A 314-nucleotide genomic window follows, 5' to 3' on the forward strand; every position below is an offset into this window, starting at 1 on the left:
CCCCCCCCCCCCCCCCCCCCCCCCCCCCCCCACACACACACACACAAGCACACACACACACATTCACTCATATAGTGGTTAGTCTGGCCAACCTTGTGGGCCCCCTGGCTTAGCTGTGGTTGCACGCTGGACGCAAAGCACTCATTAATGATTTGAGCCCACTCTTCACTTGTACAAACAAACAGCCTCAGCCATCATTACCGTAACACCAGGTGCGTGTGGTCTCCTCAGTCAGACCTCTTTTCATTCGTCACTCATTGCAGTGGCAGCGGCGATGCAAAATGACACGACATGTCAAATGATTCGAAGAACAA

Source organism: Nematolebias whitei, chromosome 10 (genome assembly GCF_014905685.2).
Source record: "Nematolebias whitei isolate Nwh7 chromosome 10, NemWhi1, whole genome shotgun sequence".
Classification (NCBI taxonomy): domain Eukaryota; kingdom Metazoa; phylum Chordata; class Actinopteri; order Cyprinodontiformes; family Rivulidae; genus Nematolebias; species Nematolebias whitei.